Source organism: Megalopta genalis, chromosome 10 (assembly GCF_051020955.1).
Source record: "Megalopta genalis isolate 19385.01 chromosome 10, iyMegGena1_principal, whole genome shotgun sequence".
In the NCBI taxonomy this organism is placed as follows: domain Eukaryota; kingdom Metazoa; phylum Arthropoda; class Insecta; order Hymenoptera; family Halictidae; genus Megalopta; species Megalopta genalis.
The window spans coordinates 8,425,464-8,442,527 of record NC_135022.1 but is presented as its reverse complement, the minus strand read 5'-3'; positions in this window follow the sequence as shown (position 1 = coordinate 8,442,527).

Below are 17,064 nucleotides of genomic sequence, written 5' to 3'. Positions count from 1 at the left end.
CTTTGACACGCCGGAGATCCTGGCCACTTCATCCAGGCTCTCCAATATAGCGGCCGCGACATCCCGCGTTGGACGGTTGCGGAAATTTTCCGCTATATCCGTCTCGTCCGGGAGCGGGACGCTCGACCGCGATGGTCTCGGCACGGGGGCTCCCGGGTCGAATATCGCCGCCACCTCCCTTGCCTCGGCCTCCAGCTGCGAAGCCTCGGCCAGCCTAAGTTTGGCCTCTGCGAGGCCAACATATTCGCCGGTCGTCGGCGGCCGTCCTCTTTTCCTCGCTGACGACGAGCCCGGGACACTCTGCGATGAGTGGTGGGAGGAGACAGAGAAATCTGACTCCTCCCCCTCATCGCACTCACCAAGGCCCGCTGCGGTCCTCTTTTTGCCGCGTGTCGCCGAATGCCTCCGCGACACCGGCTCTGTGCATCTTTTGAGGCGCACGATAGGCCCGCGCACCTCCACCTCACGCTCGTTTCCCCCCTCCCCGGTTGTTTGTGAAAAAGTAGACTCCATACTTAATCCCACGAGTGTGGTCGGAAAGGAGGTCACCCCGGGTAGAGCCGCCATACCCGGGGAAGGCTAATACGCCCGGGGGGTCGCCAGGTACCCCGGGGTTGTCCGCTAACGATTGGTGCACCCACCAACCATAGCTGGCGCTTACTCCAGCTACGCCCTCTTCACCGCGCAACACTGCTTGGGGCTAGGGATTTTTTAGAGAGGTTGTCATCCTCGCGGCCCGGCCGGTTAAGGCAAGACCCCCGTTCCTGTAAAACATGACCACAGGTTTACGGTATGTGTCCGACTTTAGTTGGCCCCTCACCTCAAGCCACTCCGGCATGGTAGAACCTGCCAGGGAATAAATTCCCCGCCGGCACAGCCTTGAGGATCATTAGGGCACGAAGCCCCCCCACCACGACAAGGTAGCGGACACGGGGGGGAACCTTGACATAACCTTGACATAACCTTTTTTTTTTTTTTTTATTTTACGTGGAGGAAATCTGCTCGCCAGACACCCCCGCCCCGCCCGGGGGAGCGGGACGAGGGTAGTGTGGGGTTTGACCCACTAAAACCTCCACGGCGACCTGAGGACGCAGGACCGATCGCTGGCGATTCAACGGGGGAGCCACGGGAACTCTTGAAGAACACTACCGCGGCTCCCCCTCGCCTGGCCGGCCATCAAGATGGTAACGATGGCCGGCCGCGTCCCGGGGGGGAATAAATCCTCCCCCCTAAAAAAATCCATTTAAATTCGGCGGCGCGAGGGGTCGCACCCCGCACAGCCCCGACACGGCGACCGCGCGATAGGTGACCAGGGCCCCCGCCCTGATCACAGCGGCCGCCGGGAAGACGACGAGTATATTGGAGGAGGATCACAGTTAACCCTCGCCTCCTTCAGGCGACTCGTCATCCCCAACTCCCAACAGTGGAGGTCCTCCTCTGTTGGCGGGCGGCGGGCAATGAAACCAGCATGTTCTGGTACACCCGCCGCCCGCCTACTCTCAGCTTCCCGGGGTTTCTCGGCGTGGGCGCGCACGCCGTCCCCGGGCACGTCGGGCGGGATCTGTAAGCTCCCGATCCCGCTCGGCAGCCTCCTTCCGCGACATAACCTCCTCGCAGAAAGAGATTGCTGCCGCCCACTTCCCCGGGCTCTCCAGCATGGCCCCAACTAGGCTGGAGAGTGCGAGGTCGTGACCGACTTCCCGTTTTAGGACTCGGCGCAGCGCTGAAAAGGCGGGACATTCCTCCAGCGTGTGCTGCGCCGAGTCTTCCTCCGCGCCACAATGGTGGCACACCGTCGTCGCTTCCCGCCCGATGCGACACAGGTAGACACCGAAGCAGCCATGCCCGGTGAACACCTGCGTCGCTCGGTAGGAGAGCCTGCCATGCCGTCTCTCCCGCCACGAGGTGAAGTGCGGCAGGAGAGCCCCGGGGACGCGCTCGCCGGCGTGTGAGCAAAGCTCGGCACGCCATCTGGCGAGCGCTAGTCGCCGGGCCTGGAGCTCGAAGCCCTCGACCGTCTCACGCTCCGGCGGGGCCCCTCGAGCACGGCTGGCGATGCTAGTGCGCCTATAAACATAGGCGCGCACCGCCGCTTGAAGCTCGAAGGGAAGTTCTCCCGCCAGAGCAAGCGCCACCACGGTAGACGTGGTGCGGTAACCTCTTATGAGGCGGATGGCCATCCGCCTCTGCAGCCGGCGCAACAACAGCGTGTTGCGCCGGCTGGTCATCACGTACGGCGCCCAGATTGGGGCACCGTACAAGGCCATAGACCGCACCACGCCCAGGTATAGGCGGCGCACCAAATTTCCCGGTCCCCCGAGATTGGGCAGCAGGCGGCCCAAAGAGGCCGCCGCCTTTTCGACTCGGGGGACGAGACGGTCGAGATGCGCACCGAAGCACCAGTGGCTGTCGAGGATCAGTCCGAGATATTTCAACTCGGACTTCACCTCGACGCAGGCTTCTCCAACCCGGATCCACGATCTGGCCGGTGGCCGAGACCGAGGCCGTCCGTGAAACCAGACAGCCTCGGCCTTCTCCGGGGCTATTTTCAGCCCCAGATCGCGGATCCTCGCGACGACGGCTGCCACCGCAACCTCTGCTCGTCGGATGGTCCTCTCGAAGGTACTCCCGACGGCGACCACCAACGTGTCATCCGCGTAGCAGACGAGGGTGGCACCGTCGGGCAGGGGGGCCTTCTCCAGGACCGCGTTGTAACCCAGGTCCCACAGGAGCGGTCCTAAAACGGACCCCTGCGGGACCCCGCGGTCCACTTCCCTCCGTATCATCCCGCACCGGCCCGGGTATTCAACCCACCTGTCCCGCAGGTAGGCCCCGATCACCCGCCTCAGATAGGGAGGCACCTGGTGATCGACGAGGGCCTCCCTAATGGCGGACCAGGGCAGGGTGTTGAACGCATTGACTATGTCAATGGACACCGCCAAGCACACCCCGCCCCTTGCCACGGCATTGTCCGAGAGGGACTTGAGACGGACGATAGCGTCGACCGTCGATCGCCCCTCCCGGAAGCCAAACTGGCAGTCCGCCAGATCTGGGCCGTCGCGGGACAGGTGCCTGGAGAGGCGGGCAACAATGATCTTCTCGAAGATCTTGCCCGCCTCATCCAGGAGACAAATGGGCCGGTACGCGGAGGGAGAATCCCCCGGCCTCCCATCCTTCCTCAAGAGGACCATCCGACTTTCTCTCCATAGGTCGGGGAACGTCCCCGACCTCAGGAGCCCAGAGTAGAGGCTCCTCAGCCTCTCCCCCAGGACGCTCGTGGCGAGCAACCAGACCCGGCCGGGGATACCGTCCGGCCCCGGGGCGGTATTCTTGCCCCGGAGCCATTTGACGACCCCGGCCATCTCCTCCGGCGCGACCTCAAGATCCGGGGACCACTCATGTTCCTCTGGCTCAGGGACGGGCCGGGACGGCCCCTCGCTAACGGGGAATAAAGCGTCCACGACCCGCCCGAGCAGCCCCGGATCCAGGCTCTCCGTCACGGGGGGCGCCCAGGGACGCAATCGTCCCAATGCCATCTTGTATGGGCGCCCCCACGGATCTCGGTTTAGAGAGCCGAGGAGATCGCGCCAGGCCTGGTCCTTCGCTCGCCTGATGGCCAGCTGCAGGGCGACCACCTTCTCCCGATATCGCCCGTACAGCTGGGCAGCCAGCACGTCGTCCGTACGTCGTCGTCGACGGGCGCGAGCGCACTGGCGTCGCGCGCGGACGCACTCGGTGCGTAATTCAGCTATCGCACGCGACCACCAGTACACAGCCTTCCTCGGGAAGACCCTGGCCCGGGGCATGGCGACGTCGCAAACCGACGTCATTGCGCCCCGGAACCAACGGGCCTCCCCATTCCCGTCGACTGGCCCGGCCGGTGTTGCTGGCCAGGCCACGACGTGGGCTGCCGCCATCAGAGCGTCCTGGTCGAGGCGCTTCAGCGCCCACCGCGGTTGAGGCGATCCTTCATCAGCGGGGCGACGACGGGGTGTCGATGGTGGGGCGGCGGAGAGGTCGAGAATTATGTATCTGTGGTCAGACAACGTCTCGACCCCTTCCGCCACCCTCCACCCCGTAATACGGCGCGCGGCCGGGGGCGTTGCCCACGAAAGGTCAACGATGGACCCCCCGTTATGCCGCACGCACGTATGGACCGAGCCCGTATTCAGGAGACGGAGCTCCAGTCCCGCCGCCCAATCCAGCACCTCCCGGCCCCTCGAGTCAGTCCCGGGGGAACCCCAAGCCGTGGCCTTGGCATTGAAGTCCCCCAGGACCAGCACCGGACGGGGATGGCAGCGGGAGACGCATCTCCCTACCCCGTCCAGATACTGCTCAAACTCTTCGAGGGACCACCTTGGAGGTGCGTATATCGCCACAACCGCGGTTCCGCCCCAATCAACGGCCACGTATCCCAGGCCGCACTCGATAACCGAGCACGGCGGGGACCCCGACCTCCCAGCCCAAATAATCGCGGCGGAGCCAATCAAGTCCCCCATCCAGTGTGGATGTTTGGGGACCCTGTGCGGCTCCGCCACGACTGCCAACCCGGCACCCCGCTCGGCCAGGCATTGAAACAGGAGATCCTGCGCTCTGGCCGAGCAGTTGAGGTTAACTTGTATTATCGGGCCCGGGGGCCCCATTACACAGCCGTGTCCATCGCCGTCACGGCCGCGGATGCGGTGGCGTCAGGGACTTTAGTGGCCCCATTCGCCCCCGCGGGTGCGGCGGTAGCATCAGGCGGTGCCGCCTTTTCGTTGCTGGCCACGGTGGTCGCTGCCTTGGCCATCGTGGTTTCCTTCCCTTTTTTATTGAATCTGGCAGACGACCTTTGGCCGCCTACCTTGCCTCGCCTCGCACTGACAGGACACGCCCGGCCGCCGAGGCGGTGACCAGAAGGCCTGCCCGCGCCCGCACAAAGCGGACAATTGGGCGTGGCCGTACAGGCTGCCACCTTATGGTCCCGACTGCCGCATCTATAGCAGCAGTCGGACCTATCCTCGGCAGAAGTGCACCGCTGACTGGTGTGGCCAACATCAAGGCAACGGTAACACTGCAGAGGCCGGGCACTCAGGGCCTCCACGACTGCATGGGTCCAGCCGACGGTTATCCGGCCCGCGACAGCAACCTTGCGAGCGGCCGCGGCAGGACATCGGACCCAGAGGGTGCCCAATCCCGAGGGGGAAGACCGGATTTCGCCGGTATTGATGTCCCCCTCGCTGCACCCGCCCACGCGGGCAACAGCCGCAGCGACCTCCGCCGGCGTGGTCGAATCGACCAGGCCGCGCACCCTAAGGTCAGCTTTTTTGACCGGACGCGCGACCTTTACGCCGGTGCCTGCCAGCGCTTCCGCCACTTTTGTGGCGAGGACGGTGGCCTTGGCGGCCCCATCGGTGCCAGGGACTTCCAAAATTAACCCCCCAGTCACCGCCCTTCGCGGCCTCAGCGAGGCGATGCCAATTTCTGCCAGGTCCACCTTGGACCTGGCAGTGGCCATCGCCTGCGCGTAAGTAATGTCCACGCCAGACGGAACCGTTATGGTAACCGCTGCTGTGCGTGGCGGTCGCGGAGGCAAGGGTGTCTTCCTGGGGGCCGCCGGGACCACCCGTCCTTTTTTGTTATTCGCCGCCGCAGTGGCCTTGGCAGCCGCCTTTTTAGCCTTGCGGCCAACCACCTGGGACCACGCCTCCTGGGGCGGAGGCGCGGCAGAGGGTAGCGCCGATTCTGCTCGCGGTCGAGCGGGCTCCGTCTGGGCCGCTATAGCCGCCCCAGCTTTCCCACCTTTCTTCTTCTTCTTCGTCTTCCGCCCCACCCTGTCCGAAGACTGTGAGGGGACGGACGGCCCAGGTGCCACCGATCGCAGGGCCGAGTCCGTTCGCGGCGCGAGCTCCCTCCTGAATGACGCCAGTTTGGCGTCTATCAGGGCGCTTATCTGCGCCAGAAAATCTGCGGGCGCAGTCGCATGTGGGGGCGAGGACTTTTCTTGCCCGGAGCGTTGGCAGTCCCGGGCGGCAACGATCGGCGGCGATACTGAGCCCCCTCCCGGGCGCGGCGGCGGAGGCATTGCGGCAGCAGCCGTACTCGCCTCCACCACCTGCCGGAGCCGAGCCACCTCCGCCCGCAGCTCCGTCATTTGCCCCCTGAGGACGGCATTCTCTGCCTCCAGGGCACGCGTGGCGTCGGTAGCTGACCTAACCGCAAGCTCGGACACCCCCACCCTGCCGTTTAAGGCGGCCACCCTTAGGGCGCGGGCCAAATTGCCCTTCAGCCCCTTTGACACACCGGAGATCCTGGCCACCTCATCCAGGCTCTCCAATATAGCGGCCGCGACATCCCGCGTCGGACGGTTACGGAAATTTTCCGCGATATCCGTCTCGTCCGGGAGCGGAACGCTCGACCGCGATGGTCTCGGCACGTGGACACCCGGGTCGAATATCGCCGCCACCTCCCTTGCCTCGGCCTCTAACTGCGAGGCCTCGGCCAGCCTAAGTTTGGCCTCTGCGAGGCCAACATATTCGCCGGTCGTCGGCGGCCGTCCTCTCTTCCTCGCCGACGAAGAGCCCGGGACACTCTGCGATGAGTGGTGGGAGGAGACAGAGAAATCTGACTCCTCCCCGTCATCGCACTCACCAAGGCCCGCTGCGGTCCTCTTTTTGCCGCGTGTTGCAGAATGCCTCCGCGACACCGGCTCTGTACATCTTTTGAGGCGCACGATAGGCCCGCGCACCTCCACCTCACGCTCGTTTCCCCCCTCCCCGGTTGTTTGTGAAAAAGAATCCATAATTGGTCCCACGAGTGTGGTCGGAAAGGAGGTCACCCCGGGTAGAGCCGCCATACCCGGGGAAGGCTAATACGCCCGGGGGGTCGCCAGGTACCCCGGGGTTGTCCGCTAACGATTGGTGCACCCACCAACCATAGCTGGCGCTTACTCCAGCTACGCCCTCTTCACCGCGCAACACTGCTTGGGGCTAGGGATTTTTTAGAGAGGTTGTCATCCTCGCGGCCCGGCCGGTTAAGGCAAGACCCCCGTTCCTGTAAAACATGACCACAGGTTTACGGTATGTGTCCGACTTTAGTTGGCCCCTCACCTCAAGCCACTCCGGCATGGTAGAACCTGCCAGGGAATAAATTCCCCGCCGGCACAGCCTTGAGGATCATTAGGGCACGAAGCCCCCCCACCACGACAAGGTAGCGGACTCGGGGGGGAACCTTGACATAACCTTGACATAACCTTGACATAACCTTGACATAACCTTGACATAACCTTGACATAACCTTGACATAACCTTTTTTTTTTTTTTTTTTTTTTTTTTTTTATTTTTACGTGGAGGAAATCTGCTCGCCAGACACCCCCGCCCCGCCCGGGGGAGCGGGACGAGGGTAGTGTGGGGATTGACCCACTAAAACCTCCACGGCGACCTGAGGACGCTATACCGATCGCTGGCGATTCAACGGGGGAGCCACGGGAACTCTTGAAGAACACTACCGCGGCTCCCCCTCGCCTGGCCGGCCATCAAGATGGTAACGATGGCCGGCCGCGTCCCGGGGGGAAATAAAAAAAAAATAAATCCTCCCCCCTAAAATCCAATTAAATTCGGCGGCGCGAGGGGTCGCACCCCGCACCGCCCCGACACGGCGACCGCGCGATTGGTGACCAGGGCCCCCGCCCTGACCACAACGGCCGCCGGGGGGACGACGAGTATATTGGAGGAGGATTACAGTTAAACCTCGCCTCCTTCAGGCGACTCGTCGTCCCCCACTCCCAACAGTGGACGTCCTCCTCTGTTGGCGGGCGGCGGGCAATGAAACCAGCATGTTCTGGTACACCCGCCGCCCGCCTACTCTCAGCTGCCCGGGGTTTCTCGGCGTGGGCGCGCACGCCGTCCCCGGGCACGTCGGGCGGGATCTGTAAGCTCCCGATCCCGCTCGGCAGCCTCCTTCCGCGACATAACCTCCTCGCAGAAAGAGATTGCTGCCGCCCACTTCCCCGGGCCCTCCAGCATCGCCCCAACTAGGCTGGAGAGTGCGAGGTCGTGGCCGACTTCTCGTTTTAGGACTCGGCGCAGCGCTGAAAAGGCGGGACATTCCTCCAGCGTGTGCTGCGCCGAGTCTTCCTCCGCGCCACAATGGTGGCACACCGTCGTCGCTTCCCGCCCGATGCGACACAGGTAGACACCAAAGCAGCCATGCCCGGTGAACACCTGCGTCGCTCGGTAGGAGAGCCTGCCATGCCGTCTCTCCCGCCACGAGGTGAAGTGCGGCAGGAGAGCCCCGGGGACGCGCTCGCCGGCGTGGGAGCAAAGCTCGGCACGCCATCTGGCGAGCGCTAGTCTCCGGGCCTGGAGCTCGAAGCCCTCGACCGTCTCTCGCTCCGGCGGGGCCCCTCGAGCACGGCTGGCGATGCTTGTGCGCCCATAAACATAGGCGCGCACCGCCGCCTGAAGCTCGAAGGGAAGTTCTCCCGCCAGAGCAAGCGCCGCCACGGTAGACGTGGTGCGGTAACCTCTTATGAGGCGGATGGCCATCCGCCTCTGCAGCCGGCGCAACAATAGCGTGTTGCGCCGGCTGGTCATCACGTACGGCGCCCATATTGGGGCACCGTATAAGGCCATAGACCGCACCACGCCCAGGTATAGGCGGCGCACCAAATCTCCCGGTCCCCCGAGGTTGGGCAGCAGGCGGCCCAAAGAGGCCGCCGCCTTTTCGACTCGGGGGACGAGACGGTCGAGATGCGCATCGAAGCACCAGTGGCTGTCGAGGATCAGTCCGAGATATTTCAACTCGGACTTCACCTCGACGCAGGCTTCTCCAACCCGGATCCACGATCTGGCCGGTGGCCGAGACCGAGGCCTTCCGTGAAACCAGACAGCCTCGGCCTTCTCCGGGGCTATTTTCAGCCCCAGATCGCGGATCCTCGCGACGACGGCTGCCACCGCAACCTCTGCTCGACGGATGGTCCTCTCGAAGGTACTCCCGACGGCGACCACCAACGTGTCGTCCGCGTAGCAGACGAGGGTGGCACCGTCGGGCAGGGAGGCCTTCTCCAGGACCGCGTTGTAACCCAGGTCCCACAGGAGCGGTCCTAAAACGGACCCCTGCGGGACCCCGCAGTCCACTTCCCTCCGTATCATCCCGCACCGGCCCGGGTATTCCACCCACCTGTCCCGCAGGTAGGCCCCGATCACCCGCCTCAGATAGGGAGGCACCTGGTGATCAAGGAGGGCCTCCCTAATGGCGGACCAGGGCAGGGTGTTGAACGCATTGACGATGTCAATGGACACCGCCAAGCACACCCCGCCCCTTGCCACGGCATTGTCCGAGAGGGATTTGAGACGGTCGATAGCGTCGACCGTCGATCGCCCCTCCCGGAAGCCAAACTGGCAGTCCGCCAGATCGGGGCCGTCGCGGGACAGGTGTCTGGAGAGGCGGGCAACAATGATCTTCTCGAAGATCTTGCCCGCCTCATCCAGGAGACAGATGGGCCGGTACGCGGAGGGAGAATCCCCCGGCCTCCCATCCTTCCCCAAGAGGACCATCCGACTTTCTCTCCATAGGTCGGGGAACGTCCCCGACCTCAGGAGCCCAGAGTAGAGGCTCCTCAGCCTCTCCCCCAGGACGCTCGCGGCGAGCAACCAGACCCGGCCGGGGATACCGTCCGGCCCCGGTGCGGTATTTTTGTCCCGGAGCCATTTGACGACCCCGGCCATCTCCTCCGGCGCGACCTCAAGATCCGGGGACCACTCATGTTCCTCTGGCTCAGGGACGAGCCGGGACGCCTCCCCGCTAACGGGGAATAAAGCGTCCACGACCCGCACGAGCAGCCCCGGATCCAGGCTCTCCGTCACGGGGGGCGCCCAGGGACGTAATCGCCCCAATGCCATCTTGTATGGGCGCCCCCACGGATCTCGGTTCAGAGAGCCGAGGAGATCGCGCCAGGCCTGGTCCTTCGCTCGCCTGATGGCCAGCTGCAGGGCGACCACCTTCTCCCGATATCGCCCGTACAGCTGGGCAGCCAGCACGTCGTCCGTACGTCGTCGTCGACGGGCGCGAGCGTACTGGCGTCGCGCGCGGACGCACTCGGTGCGTAATTCCGCTATCGCGCGCGACCACCAGTACACCGCCTTCCTCGGGAAGACCCTGGCCCGGGGCATGGCGACGTCGCAAACCGACGTCATTGCGCCCCGGAACCAACGGGCCTCCCCATTCCCGTCGACTGGCCCGGCCGGTGTTGCTGGCCAGGCCACGACGTGGGCTGCCGCCATCAGAGCGTCCTGGTCGAGGCGCTTCAGCGCCCACCGCGGTTGAGGCGAACCTTCATCAGCGGGGCGACGACGGGGTGTCGATGGTGGGACGGCGGAGAGGTCGAGAATTATGTATCTGTGGTCAGACAACGTCTCGACCCCTTCCGCCACCCTCCACCCCGTAATACGGCGCGCGGCCGGGGGCGTTGCCCACGAAAGGTCAACGATGGACCCCCCGTTATGCCGCACGCACGTATGGACCGAGCCCGTATTCAGGAGACGGAGCTCCAGTCCCGCCGCCCAATCCAGCACCTCCCGGCCCCTCGAGTCAGTCCCGGGGGAACCCCAAGCCGTGGCCTTGGCATTGAAGTCCCCCAGGACCAGCACCGGACGGGGATGGCAGCGGGAGACGCATCTCCCTACCCCGTCCAGATACTGCTCAAACTCTTCGAGGGACCACCTTGGAGGTGCGTATATCGCCACAACCGCGGTTCCGCCCCAATCAACGGCCACGTATCCCAGGCCGCGCTCGATAACCGAGCACGGCGGGGACCCCGACCTCCCAGCCACCTTGACATAACCTTGACATAACCTTGACATAACCTTGACATAACCTTGACATAACCTTGACATAACCTTGACATAACCTTGACATAACCTTTTTTTTTTTTTTTTTTTTATTTTACGTGGAGGAAATCTGCTCGCCAGACACCCCCGCCCCGCCCGGGGGAGCGGGACGAGGGTAGTGTGGGGTTTGACCCACTAAAACCTCCACGGCGACCTGAGGACGCAGGACCGATCGCTGGCGATTCAACGGGGGAGCCACGGGAACTCTTGAAGAACACTACCGCGGCTCCCCCTCGCCTGGCCGGCCATCAAGGTGGTAACGATGACCGGCCGCGTCCCGGGGGGAAATAAAATAAATCCTCCCCCCTAAAATCCATTTAAATTCGGCGGCGCGAGGGGTCGCACCCCGCACCGCCCCGACACGGCGACCGCGCGATAGGTGACCAGGGCCCCCGCCCTGATCACAGCGGCCGCCGGGGGGATGACGAGTATATTGGAGGAGGATCACAGTTAAACCTCGCCTCCTTCACGCGACTCGTCATCCCCCACTCCCAACAGTGGACGTCCTCCTCTGTTGGCGGGCGGCGGGCAATGAAACCAGCATATTCTGGTACACCCGCCGCCCGCCTACTCTCAGCTGCCCGGGGTTTCTCGGCGTGGGCGCGCACGCCCTCCCCGGGCACGTCGGGCGGGATCTGTAAGCTCCCGATCCCGCTCGGCAGCCTCCTTCCGCGACATAACCTCCTCGCAGAAAGAGATTGCTGCCGCCCACTTCCCCGGGCCCTCCAGCATGGCCCCAACTAGGCTGGAGAGTGCGAGGTCGTGGCCGACTTCTCGTTTTAGGACTCGGCGCAGCGCTGAAAAGGCGGGGCATTCCTCCAGCGTGTGCTGCGCCGAGTCTTCCTCCGCGCCACAATGGTGGCACACCGTCGTCGCTTCCCGCCCGATGCGACACAGGTAGACACCGAAGCAGCCATGCCCGGTGAACACCTGCGTCGCTCGGTAGGAGAGCCTGCCATGCCGTCTCTCCCGCCACGAGGTGAAGTGCGGCAGGAGAGCCCCGGGGACGCGCTCGCCGGCGTGGGAGCAAAGCTCGGCACGCCATCTGGCGAGCGCTAGTCGCCGGGCCTGGAGCTCGAAGCCCCCGACCGTCTCGCGCTCCGGCGGGGCCCCTCGAGCACGGCTGGCGATGCTTGTGCGCCTATAAACATAGGCGCGCACCGCCGCCTGAAGCTCGAAGGGAAGTTCTCCCGCCAGAGCAAGCGCCGCCACGGTAGACGTGGTGCGGTAACCTCTTATGAGACGGATGGCCATCCGCCTCTGCAGCCGGCGCAACAACAGCGTGTTGCGCCGGCTGGTCATCACGTACGGCGTCCATATTGGGGCACCGTACAAGGCCATAGACCGCACCACGCCCAGGTATAGGCGGCGCACCAAATCTCCCGGTCCCCCGAGGTTGGGCAGCAGGCGGCCCAAAGAGGCCGCCGCCTTTTCGACTCGGGGGACGAGACGGTCGAGATGCGCATCGAAGCACCAGTGGCTGTCGAGGATCAGTCCGAGATATTTCAACTCGGACTTCACCTCTACGCAGGCTTCTCCAACCCGGATCCACGATCTGGCCGGTGGCCGAGACCGAGGCCGTCCGTGAAACCAGACAGCCTCGGCCTTCTCCGGGGCTATTTTCAGCCCCAGATCGCGGATCCTCGCGACGACGGCTGCCACCGCAATCTCTGCTCGACGGATGGTCCTCTCGAAGGTACTCCCGACGGCGACCACCAACGTGTCGTCCGCGTAGCAGACGAGGGTGGCACCGTCGGGCAGGGAGGCCTTTTCCAGGACCGCGTTGTAACCTAGGTCCCACAGGAGCGGTCCTAAAACGGACCCCTGCGGGACCCCGCGGTCCACTTCCCTCCGTATCATCCCGCACCGGCCCGGGTATTCGACCCACCTGTCCCGCAGGTAGGCCCCGATCACCCGCCTCAGATAGGGAGGCACCTGGTGATCGACGAGGGCCTCCCTAATGGCGGACCAGGGCAGGGTGTTGAACGCATTGACGATGTCAATGGACACCGCCAAGCACACCCCGCCCCTTGCCACGGCATTGTCCGAGAGGGACTTGAGACGGTCGATTGCGTCGACCGTCGATCGCCCCTCCCGGAAGCCAAACTGGCAGTCCGCTAGATCGGGGCCGTCGCGGGACAGGTGTCTGGAGAGGCGGGCAACAATGATCTTCTCGAAGATCTTGCCCGCCTCATCCAGGAGACAAATGGGCCGGTACGCGGAGGGAGAATCCCCCGGCCTCCCATCCTTCCTCAAGAGGACCATCCGACTTTCTCTCCATAGGTCGGGGAACGTCCCCGACCTCAGGAGCCCAGAGTAGAGGCTCCTCAGCCTCTCCCCCAGGACGCTCGCGGCGAGCAACCAGACCCGGCCGGGGATACCGTCCGGCCCCGGGGCGGTATTCTTGCCCCGGAGCCATTTGACGACCGCGGCCATCTCCTCCGGCGCGACCTCAAGATCCGGGGACCACTCATGTTCCTCTGGCTCAGGGACGGGCCGGGACGCCTCCCCGCTAACGGGGAATAAAGCGTCCACGACCCGCCCGAGCAGCCCCGGATCCAGGCTCTCCGTCACGGGGGGCGCCCAGGGACGCAATCGTCCCAATGCCATCTTGTATGGGCGCCCCCACGGATCTCGGTTTAGAGAGCCGAGGAGATCGCGCCAGGCCTGGTCCTTCGCTCGCCTGATGGCCAGCTGCAGGACGACCACCTTCTCCCGATATCGCCCGTACAGCTGGGCAGCCAGGACGTCGTCCGTACGTCGTCGTCGACGGGCGCGAGCGTACTGGCGTCGCGCGCGGACGCACTCGGTGCGTAACTCCGCTATCGCGCGCGACCACCAGTACACCGCCTTCCTCGGGAAGACCCTGGCCCGGGGCATGGCTACGTCGCAAATGGACGTCATTGCGCCACGGAGCCAATGGGCCTCCCCATTCCCGTCGACTGGCCCGGCCGGTGTTGCTGGCCAGGCCACGACGTGGGCCGCCGCCATCAGAGCGTCCTGGTCGAGGCGCTTCAGCGCCCACCGCGGTCGAGGCGAACCTTCATCGGCGGGGCGACGACGGAGTGTCGATGGTGGGGCGGCGGAGAGGTCGAGAACTATGTATCTGTGGTCAGACAACGTCTCGACCCCTTCCGCCACCCTCCACCCCGTAATACGGCGCGCGGCCTGGGGCGTTGCCCACGAAAGGTCAACGATGGACCCCCCGTTATGCCGCACGCACGTATGGACCGAGCCCGTGTTCAGGAGACGGAGCTCCAGTCCCGCCGCCCAATCCAGCACCTCCCGGCCCCTCGAATCAGTCCCGGGGGAACCCCAAGCCGTGGCCTTGGCATTAAAGTCCCCCAGGACCAGCACCGGACGGGGATGGCAGCGGGAGACGCATCTCCCTACCCCGTCCAGATACTGCTCAAACTCTTCGAGGGACCACCTTGGAGGTGCGTATATCGCCACAACCGCGGTGCCGCCCCAATCGACGGCCACGTATCCCAGGCCGCGCTCGATAAGCGAGCACGGCGGGGACCCCGGCCTCCCAGCCCAAATAATCGCGGCGGAGCCAATCGAGTCCCCCATCCAGTGTGGATGTTTGGGGACCCTGTGCGGCTCCGCCACGACTGCCAACCCGGCACCCCGCTCGGCCAGGCATTGAAACAGGAGATCCTGCGCTCTGGCCGAGCAGTTGAGGTTAACTTGTATTATCGGGCCCGGGGGCCCCATTACACAGCCGTGTCCATCGCCGTCACGGCCGCGGATGCGGTGGCGTCAGGGACTTTAGTGGCCCCATTCGCCCCCGCGGGTGCGGCGGTAGCATCAGGCGGTGCCGCCTTTTCGTTGCTGGCCACGGTGGTCGCTGCCTTGGCCATCGTGGTTTCCTTCCCTTTTTTATTGAATCTGGCAGACGACCTTTGGCCGCCTACCTTGCCTCGCCTCGCACTGACAGGACACGCCCGGCCGCCGAGGCGGTGACCAGAAGGCCTGCCCGCGCCCGCACAAAGCGGACAATTGGGCGTGGCCGTACAGGCTGCCACCTTATGGTCCCGACTGCCGCATCTATAGCAGCAGTCGGACCTATCCTCGGCAGAAGTGCACCGCTGACTGGTGTGGCCAACATCAAGGCAACGGTAACACTGCAGAGGCCGGGCACTCAGGGCCTCCACGGCTGCATGGGTCCAGCCGACGGTACCTTGACATAACCTTGACATAACCTTGACATAACCTTGACATAACCTTGACATAACCTTGACATAACCTTGACATAACCTTGACATAACCTTTTTTTTTTTTTTTTTTTTTTTTTTTTTTTTTTTTTTTTTTTTTTTTTTTTTATTTTACGTGGAGGAAATCTGCTTGCCAGACACCCCCGCCCCGCCCGGGGGAGCGGGACGAGGGTAGTGTGGGGTTTGACCCACTAAAACCTCCACGGCGACCTGAGGACGCAGAACCGATCGCTGGCGATTCAACGGGGGAGCCACGGGAACTCTTGAAGAACACTACCGCGGCTCCCCCTCGCCTGGCCGGCCATCAGGATGGTAACGATGGCCGGCCGCGTCCCGGGGGGAAATAAAATAAATCCTCCCCCCTAAAATCCAATTAAATTCGGCGGCGCGAGGGGTCGCACCCCGAACCGCCCCGACACGGCGACCGCGCGATAGGTGACCAGGGCCCCCGCCATGATCACAGCGGCCGCCGGGGGGACGACGAGTATATCGGAGGAGGATCACAGTTAACCCTCCCCTCCATCAGGCGACTCGTCATCCCCCACTCCCAACAGTGGAGGTCCTCCTCTGTTGGCGGGCGGCGGGCAATGAAACCAGCATGTTCTGGTACACCCGCCGCCCGCCTACTCTCAGCTGCCCGGGGTTTCTCGGCGTGGGCGCGCACGCCGTCCCCGGGCACGTCGGGCGGGATCTGTAAGCTCCCGATCCCGCTCGGCAGCCTCCTTCCGCGACATAACATCCTCGCAGAAAGAGATTGCTGCCGCCCACTTCCCCGGGCTCTCCAGCATGGCCCCAACTAGGCTGGAGAGTGCGAGGTCGTGGCCGACTTCTCGTCTTAGGACTCGGCGCAGCGCTGAAAAGGCGGGACATTCCTCCAGCGTGTGCTGCGCCGAGTCTTCCTCCGCGCCACAATGGTGGCACATCGTCGTCGCTTCCCGCCCGATGCGACACAGGTAGACACCGAAGCAGCCATGCCCGGTGAACACCTGCGTCGCTCGGTAGGAGAGCCTGCCATGCCGTCTCTCCCGCCACGAGGTGAAGTGCGGCAGGAGAGCCCCGGGGACGCGCTCGCCGGCGTGGGAGCAAAGCTCGGCACGCCATCTGGCGAGCGCTAGTCTCCGGGCCTGGAGCTCGAAGCCCTCGACCGTCTCTCGCTCCGGCGGGGCCTCTCGAGCACGGCTGGCGATGCTTGTGCGCCCATAAACATAGGCGCGCACCGCCGCCTGAAGCTCGAAGGGAAGTTCTCCCGCCAGAGCAAGCGCCGCCACGGTAGACGTGGTGCGGTAACCTCTTATGAGGCGGATGGCCATCCGCCTCTGCAGCCGGCGCAACAATAGCGTGTTGCGCCGGCTGGTCATCACGTACGGCGCCCATATTGGGGCACCGTATAAGGCCATAGACCGCACCACGCCCAGGTATAGGCGGCACACCAAATCTCCCGGTCCCCCGAGGTTGGGCAGCAGGCGGCCCAAAGAGGCCGCCGCCTTTTCGACTCGGGGGACGAGACGGTCGAGATGCGCATCGAAGCTCCAGCGGCTGTCGAGGATCAGTCCGAGATATTTCAACTCGGACTTCACCTCGACGCAGGCTTCTCCAACCCGGATCCACGATCTGGCCGGTGGCCGAGACCGAGGCCGTCCGTGAAACCAGACAGCCTCGGCCTTCTCCGGGGCTATTTTCAGCCCCAGATCGCGGATCCTCGCGACGACGGCTGCCACCGCAACCTCTGCTCGTCGGATGGTCCTCTCGAAGGTACTACCGACGGCGACCACCAACGTGTCGTCCGCGTAGCAGACGAGGGTGGCACCGTCGGGCAGGGAGGCCTTATCCAGGACCGCGTTGTAACCCAGGTCCCACAGGAGCGGTCCTAAAACGGACCCCTGCGGGACCCCGCGGTCCACTTCCCTCCGTATCATCCCGTACCGGCCCGGGTATTCGACCCACCTGTCCCGCAGGTAGGCCCCGATCACCCGCCTCAG